This window comes from Tupaia chinensis, unplaced genomic scaffold, assembly GCF_000334495.1.
Source record: "Tupaia chinensis unplaced genomic scaffold, TupChi_1.0 Scaffold000609_1, whole genome shotgun sequence".
NCBI lineage: Eukaryota > Metazoa > Chordata > Mammalia > Scandentia > Tupaiidae > Tupaia > Tupaia belangeri.
Window position 1 is genome coordinate 3,415,618 of NW_006160128.1, and position 2,877 is coordinate 3,418,494.

Consider the following 2,877-nt stretch of genomic DNA (forward strand, 5'->3'; position numbering starts at 1 on the left):
AATAAAAAATTTAAAAAAAAATAAAAAAATAAAAAAATACTGGGAACCAAAACAAAACAAAACAAAAAAACAATTCCCACCAAAATGGATAGCAAATTTTCTAAACATCTTTTATTGAATGGTTCCTTCTTTCCTTCAATGATTTGAAATTCAAGATTTAAACTGTTAAATTCTGATTTTACACATACGTGTATTAAATTCTGATTTTACACATACATATGTTAACAAAATATCATTTGGTTGCATTATTTCCTACTTCATTTTCCTGTAATGTGTCAGATGTTTTAATCACTATGTCTAATAGTACATTTTCACTTTGAAAAAGAGTAAAGCTCTTTTCTTTTTTATCATTATAGGAGGTGAGATATTTTCTTCATTCTGTATCAAAATATAATTACAAAAAAGAGGAATAAGACAGGAATTACTTGTTCTTTAAAGTATTGACTGAACTCACTCATACCACTCCATGCTTCCTTCTTTCCAATCTCCCATTATTCCTTCTTTCACTTCTTAAAATTCTTTAATTGCTAGCTTAGCAATGAACAGAGGCTGGGAATCAAGGTACTTCTCTATTGAAACATGTTTTCACTTTAATAAAACAATTTATAAGCCTAATCAATAATTTTAGGCTATAATATTAGCATGAGCATCTCCAAAAACATTATAAAATTTATTTTGATTTAAAGTTATGAATAGTTTGAATTAGTGCAGAGTTGAGATGAGGCTCAATGTATATATAGAACAGCAAAATTGAAACCATGTTCCATTGCTTTTAACCAATGTGATCCCTCAAAACATGTTTAAATTGAACCCTTTGAGTGACTCTTGTATATTATATTGTAGTCTCTTTATTTTATTTTTATCAAATTGTATTGTTTGATAAAGGCCCATTTGACTAAAAGAGCTCTTCATCAATGCTAGTGTTATTTGGTTATAGAAGATACCTGTAAAAAATTATTAATAAACTATTGAACCAGCCTTGTGACCTAGCGGTTAAGGGAGCTGAATCTCATGTGGCTGGCTGTGGTTCAGATTCTGGCCCCAGTGGCTTGAAAAACACATCAGGCACATATTTTTGTGTGTTCCATATCCTAACAGATGGAAAAATGAGAAGGGCTTATGATTCAACTAGGCCATCAAAGGGTGTTTTCTCCCTCTATGTCTCTGATGAGTTGCGGGGCTCTGTGGCAATTAATTAAAAGAATAAACAGATAAGAGGCCTGGCAGGTGGAGTGGTGGTTAAGGGGCTGGAATCCCACATGACCAGCTATGGTTTGAGTCCTAGACATGGTGACTTGCTTTCTCACTATCACTCTCTCTCTGGTCAAGTTAAAATAATAATAATAAATAAATAAATAAATAAAATGCAGTATCATATATGATTATGTTTTATAAGGATATAATTGCAGGATGAAAGAAAATAACAAATGTGCTAATGTTACACAAATGGGTATCTGAGGTTTGAGATAACACTTCAGTAATAACTTCAAATAGAAAAGTTTAATGTTACGTCTTCATAACTAAGAAATAAGATGAACACTTATTTCATGCCATACACAAAAATTAACTCAAAATGGCTCAAAGACCTACATGTAAGAGCTAAAACTGTAACAGTCTGAAATAGATTGATTTCTTAAAATATGAAACAAAATTTCTATATGATCCAGCACTTCCACACTTAGGTATATAACCAAAGGAACTGAAAGCAAGTTGAGTACATCCTTATATGCCAATATTAATTGCAGCATTATTTCCAATAAACAAAAGATGGAAACTATCCAAGTGTCCGTAAACAGATGAATGGATAAAAAAACTGTGGTATATCCATTTGGAATTTTCAGTCATAAAATGAAGTTCTGTTATATGCTACAAAATGGGTGAATTAAGAAAACATTATGTTAAATGAAATAAATAGGACACAAAAGACCAAATATTAAATGATTCTACTTACATAAAATATTTATAATAGGTAAATTTATGGAGACTAAAAAGCAGATTGGAGGTTACCAGGGGCAAGGGGGAGGAGGAAGGAGGCATGATTGCTTAATTGAGGGTTCAGATCCTGAGCCAACCCGAAATATGCTGGGTGTATGTTCATCCAAGATTCTGACTAACTGCAGAGTTAAGGGGAGAGAATCATGGCATGACAGGATCCTGTTGGGGTAACTGTCTTTCACACTTTCGCTCTTGAAAGAAAACAAACTTAAAAAGAAAAATAAATTTCAAATACTGGAAATGTGTAACTTTTGGCAGTTAAATATATTACAATACTGATTTTAAGTTTGATATCTGCAACAATTCTTGCTTAGTTGTTATTTTTCTTAAGTTTTATATGGACTTCACGTCTCACCTAGAAAGATTTCTCTCACTTTGATATGATAAAAATAATCTCTTAATTTTTTTTCAGAAACTTACATTTTTTAATATTTAAATAATTAATCTATCTGTAATTTAATTCTGTGTTGTATAATCAACAATTCCCGTGCTTGCTTCGGCAGCACATATACTAAAATTGGAATGACACAGAGAAGATTAGCATGGCCCCTGCGCAAGGGTGATACGCAAATTCATGAAGTATTCCATATTTTTAATAAAAAATTTAAAAAAAAATAAAAAAATAAAAAAATACTGGGAACCAAAACAAAACAAAACAAAAAAACAATTCCCACCAAAATGGATAGCAAATTTTCTAAACATCTTTTATTGAATGGTTCCTTCTTTCCTTCAATGATTTGAAATTCAAGATTTAAACTGTTAAATTCTGATTTTACACATACGTGTATTAAATTCTGATTTTACACATACATATGTTAACAAAATATCATTTGGTTGCATTATTTCCTACTTCATTTTCCTGTAATGTGTCAGATGTTTTAA

General features: G+C 30.8%; 1 non-coding gene across 1 annotated transcript; it reads left to right on the plus strand.

Annotated features, from left to right (window-relative positions):
- Nucleotides 1–2,482: 2,482 nt before the first annotated feature.
- On the plus strand, nt 2,483–2,589 carry LOC114009728 (U6 spliceosomal RNA). The gene has a single exon (XR_003551113.1). It is a non-coding gene; the product is annotated as a U6 spliceosomal RNA (small nuclear RNA).
- Nucleotides 2,590–2,877: the final 288 nt, after the last annotated feature.